The sequence below is a fragment of the Urocitellus parryii genome, chromosome 3 (assembly GCF_045843805.1).
Source record: "Urocitellus parryii isolate mUroPar1 chromosome 3, mUroPar1.hap1, whole genome shotgun sequence".
NCBI classification, from domain to species: domain Eukaryota; kingdom Metazoa; phylum Chordata; class Mammalia; order Rodentia; family Sciuridae; genus Urocitellus; species Urocitellus parryii.
The window spans coordinates 121,001,579-121,016,420 of record NC_135533.1 but is presented as its reverse complement, the minus strand read 5'-3'; the positions used below and the strand labels follow the sequence as shown (position 1 = coordinate 121,016,420).

Below are 14,842 nucleotides of genomic sequence, written 5' to 3'. Positions count from 1 at the left end.
AGGCTGCTACTAACTCTGTTCTATTACCAGAGGGCGTAATTCAACCAACTGCTCCAGCTATGGAGACAGCTGAGTAGCCCTCAACCCCTGTAGTTGATAGATGGGATCCTGAGACAGGACCTCAAAGATTAGCATGCCCTGTACTTGAGCAGGCAGGAGGGCCACGAATTCACCATGTTTTAGATTTCAAAACAGTGAAGAAGTTAAAGGAGTCTGTAACAACCTATGGTCCCCAAGCACCCTTCACTGTAAGCATGGTCGAATCCATTACCAACTTGGACATGATGCCAGCAGACTGGGATAGCATGTGTAAATCTATGCTAAATGGAGGACAATATTTCTTATGGAAGGTTGCCAATGAGGAATTTTGCATGGAGACGGCTAGGCAAAATGCAGCAGCTGGTTATCCTCAAAGAAATCTAGATATGTTGTTAGGAAAAGGACCTTATGAGGGTCAATGGCAGCAAATTGAATATGATCCTGCTATATATTCACAAATCGATGCAGATACAGTTAGGACATGGAAAACTATACAAGGACATGGAGATTTACAAGGTCAATTATCTAAGGGAGCTAATGAACCTTACGCTGAATTTGTAGATAGGTTTATTCAAACAGCTACCAGAGTTTTGGGGGATCCAGAACAAACAATGCCATTAATAAAACAACTGGCTTATGAGCAAGCTAATCATTGGTGCAGAGAGGTCATTAGGCCATGGAAACATGGAGATTTAAACACATATATTAAATTATGTAGAGACATTAATGAACAAGGGCAAGTCTTGACAGCTGCAGTACAACAGGCTTTAGATGCCAGGCCAAAAACATGCTATAATTGTGAACAAACAGGACATTTTAAAAGGAATTGCCCCATAGGAGGAGGGTTTAACAAAACTAGGTATCAAAGGTGTAGAATACCGGGTATTTGCCCACTATGCCGTAGAGGGAGACATTGGGCTAATGAATGCCATTCTCAAATCAACATAGAGGATACTCCATTATCAAAAAACAGGCAATGACCAGGTCCACGAGTGCAGAACTAACTCCAGAGATGGGAGTTCATATCATTCCCACAGGAGTAAAAGGACCTCTTCCCCAGGGAACAGTAGGCTTATTGTTAGGACACAGTTCTACTCTAAAAGGATTTATGATAAGTCCTGGAGTAATTCATCCTGATTATGAAGGTGAAATAAAAATTATAGCTAGTTCTCCAAGAGGTATATCAGTAATTTCGCCAGGAGATAGAATAGCACAGTTATTAATAATACCCAGCCTGCATGGTAAATTTTCCAGCTGTACTGTAGAAAGAGGTTCTGGGGGATTAGGCTCCACAGGTGTAGATTGGGCTATGCTGTCTTTAAATTTAGATTCTTGCCCCATGCTAAAACTAAATATTCAAGGACATGAATTTAATGGGCTAATGGATACAGGTGCAGACCTTAGCATCATATCTTGTCAAGAATGGCCAAAACATTGGCCTTTACAATAAGCCACTCAAACACTTCGAGGCCTAGGAGTGGTGACTAATCCCCATAGAAGTGCAATGGTATTAGATTGGAAGGATCCTGAAGGATGTGAAGGAACTATGCAGCCATATGTATTGGATCATCTTCCCGTAAATTTATGGGGATGAGATGTCCTAGATCAATTAGGTTTGATATTAACAAATAACATCAATCAAAATGCACCCACTATTATGACTAGACAATATTTTAGGAAAGGAAAAAGATTCGAAAAACAAGAACAAGGTATAGCAGCACCAATACAAATAGATCAAGGAATGGACAGACATGGGTTGGATTTTCAGAAGGCGCCAGTGAGACAATAAAAATTACTTGGAAATCAGAAAAACAGTATGGGTTCCTCAGTGGCCCCTGACTAAAGAAAAGATACAAGCAGCCCATGACCTGGTCAAATAACAATTAGTGGGAGGACATATACAACCTTCTGTATCTCCCCATAATACTCCCATTTTTGTCATCAAAAAGAAATCTGGTAAATGGAGATTATTGCAATTTTTAAGAGCCATTAATAATGAGATGGTTATTATGGGACCTGCTCAATCGGGGATTCCTCAATTGTCTGCTTTGCCAAAAACCTGGTATGTTTTAGTTATAGATATTAAAGACTGTTTTTTTTTTCAATTCCAATTCATCCTGAGGATAGTCCATGTTTTGCATTTACTATCCCTGCACTGAATCATGAAGGTCCTGATCAGAGATATGAATGGAAAGTACTCCCTCAAGGGATGGCTAACAGCCCAACTATGTGTCAAATTTATGTGAACAAATTAATCCAGCCACTTAGAAATCAAAATCCTGAACTACAAATATTTCACTATATGGATGATGTATTATTAGCACACAAAGATAAAAACACATTGCTAGAATGTTATGCCACACTTACAAACTTATTAAAAAATTATAATCTAGAGATAGCAATAGATAAAGTACAATTAAATTTTCCAATTAATTATTTAGGAGTTCTATTATCCTCAACCATGGTCTGTCCACCAAAAATTCAAATACGAGTAGATCAACTCTAATCACTTAACAACTTTCAAAAGTTATTAGGAGACATAAATTGGATAAGGCCTTACCTAGGTATACCAACAGGAGAGTTGGGACCTTTATTTGATATCCTAAAAGGCCCATCAGATCCAAATTCACCCTGAATGTTAACACCTGAAGCAAGAAAGGCATTAAAAATCATTGAAACATATATGGAAAATATGTATTTGGATAGAATTGATATGTTTGCCTTTATTATTTATTGTACTACCAACAAAAAAATATTCCTACAGGAGTATTTTGGCAAGAAGGTCCATTATTATGGATACATTTATCTTATTCTCCTAGCACTATTCTTGCTAGGTATCCTGAGGCTGTGGGACAATTAATACTCAAAGGAATAAAAGCAACAAAGGGAGTGTTTGGAATTTCTCCCAATAAAATTATTACTCCATATACTATGAATCAAATTGATGAGTTAGCTAATGAGTTAAATACTTGGGCAATAATCATGTGCAAATCTAATGTTTCATTTGATAACCACTTACCATCTAATCCTTTGTTGTCTTTTTGGTCATTGCATCCTGTAATTTTTCCAAAAATGACAAGAAAAACACCTATCATGAATGCTCCAAATATATTCACTAATGGGTCAAATAATGGTACAGCAGCAATAGTTTCACCTGATCAAACATTTACATTTTTAGTACCCAAACAATCAGCTCAAAAGTTAGAGCTTAATGCAGTATTACAAGTTTTGTGATGTTTAATGATTCAGTATTTAATTTATTTTCCTATAGTCAGTATATAGTTAATGCTATAGTATCCCTTGAAGATGCCGGTAGGATTTCTCCTTCCTCTACTGTTTTCTCTTTGCTTTCCACTATACAAAGTCCAATCTGGGACAGAAAAGATCCATTCTTTATAGGACATATCAGGGCACATACAGGATTGCCTGGAGCCCTTAGTTTGGGCAATGATTTAGCAGATAAAACTACACATGACAAACATATTTTCTTTACACTAGAAGAAGCTACAAATTTTCATAAAAATTTCCATGCCAATGCTAATACTTTACAAAAGCATTTTAAAATAACTAAGGAACAAGCTAGAAAAAGAATAAAACAATGTCAAAATTGTGTGACCTTTTTACCACAAGTTAATCTTGGAATCAATCCTAGAGGACTGAAACCTAACCATATTTGGCAGATGGACGTCACACACTTGCCAGAATTTGGAAAATTAAAATATTTGCATGTTACAGTTGATACTTCTTCTGGATTTTTGATGGGCTCACTTCATGCTGGAGAAAAATACTAAAGATATTATAGCTCATTGCTTACAAAATTTTGCCACTGTGGGTGTTCCAAAACAGTTAAAAACAGATAATGCTGCTAGTTATACTTCTACCTCTTTAAAATAATTTTGCTCATCATTTGTCATTACTCATATAACAGGAATTCCATACAATCCATAGGGCCAAGGCATAGTTGAAAGAGCTCATCAAACTATTAAAATGTACTTATTAAAGCAAAAAGAGGGAATTGGGAAGGGGTATATATTCCCCAAAGATAAACTTAAAATAACCCTTTTTACGCTAAACTTTTAAAATTTGGACTCATCAGGACTTAGTGCTGTGGAAAGGCATATGTGTCCAAAAAATGAACACATAAACCCAAGGTACTTTGGAAGGATATTCTAACAGGACAATGGAAAGGTCCTGATCCAGTAATTGTCTGGAGTTGGGGGTCTGTTTGTGTGTTTCTTCAGGGAGAACAGCAGCTGATTTGGATTCCAGAGAGATTAACTAAAGGGATTTCTACAGACCAAAAAGAAGATGATTTGGCTTAAATCCATAACAGCTGATATCCAAAACTCCAGTTTGGCTATCCTTACATCTGTGACAGAACCAGGATGCTTTTTTTTAATATGTATTTTATTATTGCCCTTTCCCACATCATGAAGTTCTATTTTGTTTTTTGAGCTCATACAGACCTAGGTTAATGTTTTGCTGATCAGTTCTATTTTTTGACTATAGAGTTTTAAAACATTGCAATGGAGAATTCACCTGTAAAAAGTTATAAGGCCTTTACTATTATGCTGTGTGTTGTATGTATTATATTATGTGTGTACACTTGTGTTTTATGTTGTATATTTGTATGTACATATGTCCATATATCATTTATGATGAGCGCTCATGAAAAAATGGATGCAAATATTTTTTTATTCACATGATTTAAATGGTTTAATTTAAATTGGGTTAAACAGCTGTTGAGGATTGTTTTAATATGTGAACAAAAAAGGAGATTAACATATCTGTTTGTTTACTTTCACCTTTTTTTTACATTATATTTAATAATTCTGTTCAAAATAATGTAAATTGTTCAGAAAATTGTTTTTTCTTTAGCCATTATTGCCAGAATTCCTACCTTCATCCCAGTGCCGGTGAAGACAAAGATAAAACCAATCTACAGCTTCTGCAATAGCTATCACTGAACTGCTTACAGAACTTTCCTGGACTATGTATCACTTGTATGCATTGTGAACTTACTTGTATGCATAGTGAACTGTCTGTTGGTGCAGCGACTTGTGGTAGTGATGGGGTATTTTTGCTGATGGTGACATCGGTGGTACAATTTTTCCAAAAGGAGCCATCACTGAACTGCTTGAAGAACTTGCCTGGACTATGTATCACTTGTATGCATTGTGAACTCACTTGTATGCATTGTGAACTATCTGTTGGATCAGCAACTTGTGGTAGTGTTGGGGTATTTTTGCTGATGGTGTCATCGGTGGTACAAGTTTTCCAAAAGGAGCCGTCAATCGGCTTGGTGTATCTTCTTCCCTTCTGCTTGTGATGGTCATTCAGCTAAAATTTGGGGGCCAACAGAGATGAGGCAAAGAACCTCACCCCCCTGCTGCTACAAAGACCTATCCACAGGTGTGGCTGTATGCTGGACTGGTAGTCAATGACAGGTAAGTTCCAATTGTAATGGTACTAACCTAAGACAGGAGGCTGATGCCTTGAGGTCAGCTCATCCAGTGACTGGTAAGGACCATATGTAGTATTGGACAACCTAAGGCAGGCATGGTCCCTAAGCCACATGCTTGTTGTTTAAACAGAGAGGGGGAGATGTTGAGAGCCACAGCTGAAGGGGCTCCAGCAAACTTCCAGCTGCCAGCAAACTTCCAGCTGCCAGCTGATGATTGGCTCACAGCTGCCCCAGCAAACTTCTAGCTGCCAACTGATTGGGTCCTCTGCAGTGATGCTCATTGCACTGTTTTCCCGCCCTTAGAGACCACGGAGTTGCTCATTGGGGGACTTTTTTGGCTCTGCCCACTCGACCTAGCCAATCAGCCTCAAGAGAAGGAGGAGTGGGGGAGGTTGAGAGGCTTGTGGGAAGCCGGTGGTGGCAGTTGGGCTCTGAGGGTTTTCCAGAGGAGCTGTGTAATGTGGTGTGTGTGTTCTAAAAATAAAGTTTGTTTCTTTTGACAAGTGGCTCCTGAACTGTGCCCTGCCAGTCTGTGGCATCCCTGGTCATTTTCCTAGGAAGGAGATTGTTGCCAGGCCATGAATCATTCAGTGAAAAACTGGGAATTTTTGGAAAACTTGAAGAATTGCTCATTGCTCCAGGTCTTCTGGGAACTAAACCTGATTTCATTTGGATATATAAATAGTCTTTAGCCAGATATTTATGTATGTGTAGGTACTTACTAAGTTATTATATCTGGGACTCCAACTAAAAATTGGATAAGTTCATTATAAAAAACACTGTTAGAAACCACTGAGCAAGGAAAGTGTGCCCGTCAAGCATCACTTCTTTCTGGAACAAAGCTACCATCTTGGAACAAGCTCATCTTAATGGGGAGACAGTCCCACTTTCAGGCCTGTTCCAGAGCAAGTTTCAAGAATCTGATGTGAGGGAGATTCAGACCCAGCACAGTCTCAACACATTTTCCTCAGCTCAGCTCCACTGGATGTGGAGAGAAAAACCTGGAGTTATTAAGGAAATAGAACATCTTCTTCATTGGCTTTCTTCCTTCAACGAAGCTCAGAGATTATTTTCTCTGTTGATGTTAGTTCACCAATGGACATGATGATGAACCACTTAATAAGGAGGGCAATCATGACTAGACCAAGCAGGACACAGGAATGGGTAAGAAGGTGATTTCTTCTGAACTAAATCCAGGCAACTCTGCAGTGTGGGATTTGAAGACATTGAAAGAGAGGATTTTGCTGAGAACTACACCAAGAATGCAACTCCTTTTTGATATAAACTTGGTTTTAAAGAATATATAATAGTATCATATTGATCCCCAAACAATGAGGAAGGTGTCCTTTCCACAGACAATTAAATGAGAATTTTTGCTTCCCTATGGAAGTCTTTGTGAGAGGTGAAAGGAGCTGAGTGAGAACTGAATTTCTCATCCATGTTACTGGCATGAGCCCCCACTACAAGGGGGGTTAAGGAACCATTTTCAGAGCAAGAAGGAGCCTGTGAGCTCAGGGAAGTTTTGGGGTACATTTTACCATGACTTCAGACTGCTGTTGAAAGTGTTTCTGTCTGTAATAATCAACTTTTTTTTTTCTCAGTCTGGAACCCAGAGAAGGTAAGGGAAGCTATGTTGCCAAACTTTGAACCAGAGAAGCAGAAAGGGATCCTTGATGGATAATTATTCACTTTATAAATCAGAACCTGGGGAGCTGTTAAGAGAAGATTTGAGTACCAGGAGACAATATTATATCCCCTAAAGTCACTGCTGGTTCCAGCACAAGAGATGGTGACCATCTCTTCTGGAGACTCAAAGGCTGAGTCAGGACAGTATAAAATAGGGGAAAACATAGGGCTCAGGGACTATAAAATAGGGGAAAACAAAACATTCTCTGATAATGCAGTGTTGGAACCAGGTTGTCCCTACCTGGAGGAGATGAAACATGATACCATGTGTACCTATGGTATATTCCCTGGACCACACCTGTTTCCTGAGTGAGGAGGGAGAGGATGAGCAGAATCCAAGCTATGGTGGAGACACCCCAATATCATTCACTCATGAGATCCCAGCACTGAAATTGGCTTCTACAGACCTCTCTTTCTCCCCCCATCCCAACTCTCATCTCTTTCACCACCCTGACACAGAGAAGGGAGGGTCCTCAATGCCAAAAAAAGGTTATTTAGTCCCATAAAAAAAGGAGAGGGGCTAGGGCCTGGTCTGAACCCACTTGAGTCTCCTGTCACTCCTGTCTTACTGTCACTTAGGGGAAACTGTTACATTTGTCATGAACAGATGTGAGTCCTTGCTCCCCTTAGGTTCCTACCGCCCTCTTCCATCCTCACTCAGACTCTTCCCCGTAGCATGAGGACCTGCTGTCCCTAATACACATGCTGTAATTTGTTTCTCCTCCAGAATTGATGGCAGCCTCTGTGGACATATCTGCAGGGGATGTTCCAGACAAATTATTACCCAGCCTGCATTTCACCCTCTCTCTCTAATCACTGTATTAATTAATTTGCTTAACACTTTTCCCTGAATGGTACTTTCACTAAAATTGTCTTAATTGATTGATTTGTGTTTATTATTTTCCCAATATATGAGTAATTTTTTTAATGCAAGAACTTATACATGAAAACAGAGATAGAAGCAGATGGAAGATAATTTTTCTCCCTAATAATAAGTCTGAGGTTGTGATTTTTCCATTACTCACTCATTCCATAGGGAACAGGGGCATTTCTCAGTTTCTGTTTCACCATCTTTTCCATCTTAGTCTTGCTTTCTTTCTTGTTGACTTTAGACCTCAGAATGCTTGTTGCAGCTCCAGCATTACACTCATATTAAAGAGATTCAGAATACAGTATGTTTTCTTTTCCCACAAGAGCAGAAGTGTGTAGTTGATTGATAGTTCTGTTCTATTTGTTTTGGACTACATGGAAAATACTTCTGCCTTCAATTCAGGAAAAGTGTCTGGATCTTCAAGAAACAAAACAATGCACAGAAATAAGCAGATGGAACAGTCTATTGAGAGTGTAAATTTAGTGTGTCTAACACACAGCCTCAAACCAAATTCTGAAAACTCTCAAGAGCAATGGCTGTGTCATGTTCCTACTAAATTTCCAGAATTGAATTGGATGTGGACCACCCTGGGTTGAATAACCATTTGTGGTCAATGATCTCCTCTCTGCGTCTGTGTAGCCACCACCATCCCATGTTGACTATACACCTGCAATTGGCACCAGAAACAGCCAGTTCCTGAGTCCAGCTCACAATGTGATTGACTATATTGATGCAATATGGAAAATATTCAAACAAGGTAGAATTTAGATAAATGTTAGTCCTCTGCTATACCATTTTGAAAATTTGACAAATGAACTTTCCATAGAATTGGGCTGCAAAAGTATAAAAAAAATTGTTCTGCAATATGGATTCCAGGTAGACATGGAAAAAGAATCTATATTGTCAACATATACTGTGAATGATCTCTTCTATGATGAAATAGTACTACCACAAAAAATAATATTTATAAAAATAAAAAGGAGGAAATAATCTTAACATATTCTTTTTCATTAAAGCCAATAATTGTTTTCTTTCAGTAGAAAAACAATCTCCAGTGTGTTCATGAAGCTGTCTGTCATAAATCTGCCATATTGATTACTGATGACTGATTATATTGAAGTAAAATGCATTTATGCACTTTGATATATCATACAAAGAAGTGATATAATTTCTAATTTTTCTGAGAATGTTACAGAATCATATTGGTCATGTAGTCACATATATACATACAGTAATAATGTCTGTTTCATTATATTATACTTTCTATACCCACATTCCCTCCATTCTCCTCCCATCACTTCCCCCTACCTAAACTAAGGTAAAGCTATTTCCTCGTGAATCCTTGCCTTATTGTGAATTAGCATTCACATATTAGAGAAAAAATTTGGCCTTTGGTTTTGTGGGCTTGGTTTATTTCGCTTAGCATAATACTCTCCAACTCCAACCACTTACTGGCAAAGGCCATAATGTTACTCTTTAGAGCTGAGTAATATTCCATTGAACATATATTTCACATTTTATTTATCCATTCATCTATTGAGGGACACCTAGGTTGATTCCATATTCTAGCTATTATGAATTGAGCTGCTATATACATTGATGTGGATGCATCACTATAGTATGCTGAAATTTTTCAGTCCTTTGGGTATAAACCAAGGATTGGGATAGCTGGGTCAAATGGTGGTTCCCTTCCCAATTTTCTGAAGAATCTCCATACTGCTTTCCATAGTGGTTGCACCAATATGCAGTCCCATGAGCAATGTATGTATGCACCTTTTTTACCACATCCTCACCAAGTTTATTGTTGCCTATATTCTTGATGATTGCCATTCTGACAGGAGTGAGATGAAATCTTACAGTAGTTTTGATTTGCATTTCTCTAATTTCTAGAGATGTTGAATACTTTTCATATATTTTTGATTGTTAGGAGCCACAGCAAAAATATTGATACAGGCACCTTTGGATTTTATGACTGCCAGCCAGCAATTCACATTCATATGGTAATTGGACTCATGCTGTCTAGCTGGGCCCATTTTCAGGACTCAGGTTACTCATGTCACTCTTGTAATGGGAGAGTTCCCATTGGTTGGGAAAGGATGGTAGGAGGGTGTTCCGGGGGAAGGGGAAACCCCCCGGCTCAGGTAGAACACACACGTGGCGGACCCACCTGTTAGGGGACGCACACGGCCTCTCTCTAAATAAAACTTTGTCTCAGTTTGACTGGCTTGTGTTTTTGTGCCCAACCAGGTTGCAAGATTGCAAGCCCGCGTGCACTGACAGCTCAGCAGGGAATCGCTCAGCAGGGGTGCCGCAGGCAGTGCTCGGCAGCAGGAGCGGGACTCAGCCGGCCCGGGGCCGGGCAGTTTGCGGCATTTGATCAATTGTATTTCTTCTTTTGTGAAGTGTCTGTTCAGTTCCTCGCCCTTTATTGATTGGGTTATTTGATTCTTTGGTGTTAAGATTTTGAGTTCTTTATATATCCTAAATATTAATACTTTATCAGAGATGCACGTGATAAAGATTTTTCTCCCAATCTGTAGGCTCTCTCCTCACATTATTGTTTCCTTTGCTGAGAAGCAGCTTTTTAATTTGAATCTATTCCATTTATTGATTCTTGATTTTACTCCTTATACTTTAGGCGTCTTGTAAGGGAAGTCAGATCCTAGGCTGACATGGTGAAGATTTGGGCCTATTTTTTCTTCTATTAGGCTCAGGGTTTGAGTTGATTTTTGTGCAGGGTGAGAGATGAGGTTTAATTTCATTTTGCTACATATGGATTTCCAGTTTTGCCAGAATCATTTGTTGAATAGGCTATCTTTTCTCCAGTGAATGTTTTTGTCACCTTTTTCTAGTATAAGATAACTGTATTTATGTGGGTTTCTCTCTGAGTCCTCTATTCTGTACCATTGGTCTACAAGTCCATTTTGGTGCTAATACCATGCGGTTTCTGTTACTTTAGATCTATAGTATAGTTTAAGGCCAAGCATTGTGGTATCTCCTGCTTCCGTTTTCTTGCTAAGGATTGCTGTAGCTATTTAGGTCTCTTATTTTTCCAAATGAATTTCATGATTGTTTTTTCAAGTTCTATGAAGAATTTCATTGGGATTTTAATAGGAATTGCATTAAATCTGCATAATATGGCCATTTTGACAATATTAACTACCTATTTGGGAACATGGCAGATCTTTCCATCTTCTAAGGTTTTCTTCAATTTCCTTCTTTAGTGTTCTGTCATTTTCATTGTAGAGGTCTTCCACCTCTTTTGTTAGATTGATTCCCAAGAATTTTATATTTTTTGATGCTATTTTGATTGGGGTAGATTTCCTAATTTCTCTTTTAGTGGATTCATCACTCATGTATAGAAATGAATTTGATTTATGGGTATTGATTTTATATCCTGCTACTTTGATAAAACGAAGTTTTCTGGTGGATTTTTTGGATTTTCTAAATATACTATCATGTTATCAGCAAATAGTGATAATTCAAGTTCTTCTTTTCCTATGCATGTCCCTATAACTTCTTTTGTAATTGCTCTGCCTAGAATTTCAAGGACTATGTTGAATAAAAGTTGTGAAAGAGGGCATCCCTGTCTTGTTCCAGTTATTACAGGGAATGCTTTCAATTTCTCTCCATTTAGAATTATGCTGGCCTTGGACTAGGCATAGATAGCTTTTATAATCTTGAGGTATGTTCATACTATCCCTAGTTTTTCTAGTGTCTTGTACATGAAGAGGTGCTGTGTTTTATCAAATGTTTTTTCAGCATCTATTGAGATGATCATATGGTTCTTATCTTTAAGTCTATTGATGTAATTAATTACACTTATTAATTTCCCTATGTTTAACCCACCTTGCATCCCCAGGATGAATTCCACTTGATAGTGATGCATTATCTTTTTAATATGTTTTTTAAGCAGTTGGCCAGGATTTAATTGAGAATTTTTGTGTTTATATTCATCATGGATATAGGTCTAAAGTTTTATTTCCTTGAAGTGTCTTTGTCTGACTTTGGTATCAGGGTGATGCAAGCCTCATCTAATGAGTTTTCTATTTCATGGAATACTTTGAGGAGTATTGGTAGTAGTTCTTCTCTGGAAGTGTTATAGGATGTGGCTGAGAATCTGTCTGATCCCGGGATTTTCTTGGTTGGTAGGTTTTCATGGTGTATTTTTGAAAAAAAAAATCAAAGTAGTTTCTAATTATTTTCTCTATTTCAGATGTGTCTGTTTTGATATTTCCTTCTTCATCTTGTATTTTAGTAATTTGGGTTTTCTCTTCATAAGCATGGCCAGAGGTTTATTTATTTTGTTTATTGTTTCAAATAATCAACTTTTTGTTTTGTCATTTTTTCAGTTGTTTGTTTTAATTTTATTGATTTCAGCTTCTATTTTAATTATTTCCTGTGTTCTACTGCTTTTGGTGTTAATTTTTTCTTCATTTTCTAGGACTTTGAGATGTAGTTTTAGGTCATTTATTTGTTGACTTTTTATTCTTTTAATGAATGAGCTCAATGCAATAAACTTCCTCTTAGTACTGCCTTTATACTGCCCCAGAGATTTTGATATGTTGTATCAGTGTTCTCATTTACCTCTAAGAATTTTTTTATTTCATTCTTGGTTTCTTCTACTATCCACTCATTATTCAATTGTGTATTATTTAGTCCTCCATTTGTTGCAGTATATTCTATTTTTTTTTACTTTATCATTGGTTTCTAATTTTATTCCATGGTGGTCTGATAGAATGCAGTGTATTATCTCTGTTTTTTGTATTTATTAAGAGTTCCTTTGTGGCATAAGATATGATCTATTTGGGAGAAGAAGCCATGTACCATTGAGAAGAAAGTATATTTGCTCATTGATAAATGAAATATTCTATATATATCTGTTAAGTCTTGGTTGCATTACTTAGTTCTATAGTATTCTTATTTAGTTTTTGTTTGGAAGATCTGTCCAGTAGTGAGAGAGGTTTGTTAAAGTCACCCAGTAATATTGTATTCTGGTCTATTTAACTCTTGAAATTGAGAAGGGCTTGTTTTGTGTACATAGATACTCCATTGTTTGGGACATAAATATTTATAATTGTTATGTTCTGCTTATATATATTTCCCTTAAGAAGTATGAAATGTCCTTCTAGTTAACTTTGGTTTGAAGTCTACTTTATCTGCAATGAGAATGGAAACAAACCATTCTTATTTACACAATCCATATGAGTAATAAGTTTTTTCCCATCCTTTCAGCATCAGCCTGTGGATGTCTTTGCCTGTGAGGTAAGAAGACAGGATATTGTTGGGTCTTGCTTTGGAATCCAATCTACCAATTTATGTCTTTTGATTGATAAGTTTAGGCTATTAACATTCAAGGTTATTATTGAGATATGACTTATATTCCCTGTCATTTTGATTTATTTCCAGTTTTTGATTTGTCTTAGTTTCTCATTTGTTTAAATGTATCTTTAGTGTAGATCCTCCCTTTGCTGGTTTTCATTTTTTTTTCACTTCATCCTTATGGAATGTTTTGTTGAGTATGCTCTGTAGTGTAGGCTTCCTAGTTATATATTCTTTAAATTTTTGTTTATCATGGAATGGTTTAATTTTATCTTCAAATCTAAAACTTAATTTTGCTGGATATAAAATTCTTGGTTAGCATCCGTTTTCTTTCATAGCTTGAAATATATTATTCCAGCACATCCTAGCTTTGAGGGTCTGGTCTGAGAAATCAGTTGAGATACGAATTGGTTTCCCCCTATATGTAACTTTATTTTTTTTCTCATAGACTTTAACATTTTATCTTTATTCTCTGTGTTAGTCATTCTCACTATAATGTATCTTGGTGTGGGTCTGCCATAACTTTGTACATTTGGGGTCTTGTTAGCCTCTTGTATTTGATTTAAAAAATTTTTTCTTGTAGTTGTAGATGGACAGAATGCCTCAATTTATTTATTTTTATGTTGTGCTGAGGATTGAACCCAGTGCTTTACACATGCTAGGCAAGTGCTCTGCCACTGAGCTACAGCCCCAGCCCCTTGTTCCATGTTTTAGGTTTGGGAAATTTTCTGCTATTATATCATTGAAAAGATTGTGCATTCCTTTGGTTTGTATTTCTGCTCCTTCATCTATTCTGATAACTCTTAAATTTGGCCTTTCCATGTTATCTCATAATTCTTGGATGTTCTTTTAATGGTTTCTTAACCACCTTCTCCACAGGTTCAACTCTACTTTCAAGATTATATATTTTTTTCTTCATTGTCTGAGGTTCTATCTTCCAAATGGTCTAGTCTGTTGGTGATGCTTTCTATTGAATTATAATTTGGTTTACTGATTCTTTAATTTCAAGATTTTCTGTTTTTTTCACAATCTCTAACTCTTTATTGATGTGGTCTTTCACTTTCTGTATTTTTTTTTTACTCCTTATACTATCCTTTACTTTACATACCAATTTAACTATATACAATCTGAACTCCCTCTTGGTCATTTCTTCTACTGTGTTATCAATGGCTTCTGTTGATGAAGTATCTTGGTTTGTTTGGGGTACTTTATTCCCCTTTTTTCATGTGATTAGTATTCATCTAAAAGTGTTGATCTAAGGCAGAATAAATACTACTCTGTAGACCTATAGTGTCCCTGAAGGTTTCCAGTGCTTTGCTTTTACTGATAAGACCAATATCAACAGCATCCAGTGTACATAATATATAGCCTTAAACCTAATAGCTTCACTAAGATATCCATTGCTTTCTAACATTAAACCTAAATGATGAGTTCAATAACTATATCATACAAATAGTATA

General features: G+C 37.0%; 1 protein-coding gene and 1 pseudogene across 1 annotated transcript in view; one reads left to right on the top strand and one right to left on the bottom strand.

Moving 5' to 3' along the window:
* Positions 1 to 14,842, bottom strand: part of LOC113197387 (uncharacterized) — a 519,021-nt gene that overhangs the window by 447,837 nt on the left and 56,342 nt on the right. The window lies entirely within an intron of this gene.
* Positions 1 to 14,842, top strand: part of LOC144253596 (KH domain-containing RNA-binding protein QKI-like) — a 194,845-nt pseudogene that overhangs the window by 179,260 nt on the left and 743 nt on the right.